The sequence below is a fragment of the Pygoscelis adeliae genome, unplaced genomic scaffold (assembly GCF_000699105.1).
Source record: "Pygoscelis adeliae isolate BGI_AS28 unplaced genomic scaffold, ASM69910v1 Scaffold65, whole genome shotgun sequence".
In the NCBI taxonomy this organism is placed as follows: Eukaryota; Metazoa; Chordata; class Aves; order Sphenisciformes; family Spheniscidae; genus Pygoscelis; species Pygoscelis adeliae.
Window position 1 is genome coordinate 3,440,539 of NW_008824864.1, and position 495 is coordinate 3,441,033.

The following is a 495-nucleotide window of genomic DNA, read 5'->3' on the forward strand; positions in this document are numbered from 1 at the left end:
AGACCGGACAGTAGGACTACTCTGTTTCCCATCCTGGAGCTCCATGGGAGACATCAGCCTCCAGAGAGCCACACCTAACGTGGGGAAATCAATCCATGCACCAGAAAGGCAACCTGGACCTGGCACTTTCTGGTTCACTTAACTGTGGCTGTGGGCCATGCGTTTGTGGGACCCTGGTTCAGAGCTGCTGAGGGCAGGGAGTAAGATTTACGAACGGATGCGGGAGCTGGTCTACCTCTTTGGACTTCCGCTGCTCAGGTGCGTTATCAGCTGCAGAACTGACAGTCAGCTTCCACCTAGGAGGAGGTAGCCACATCGCTCAGTATCTGAGTTTTCTGTGGCAGACTATGTGCAGAACCATCTAAGTGCCAACACCGCCCTGTTGCTGACAAGCTCTTGATACCGGAGCCACCAAGTGACATTTTCAGAGTAGGCACTTGGGGTGTGATTGCGAGGGGATGCTCAGAGTTCACGTGGATTAGATACAATGCTGCA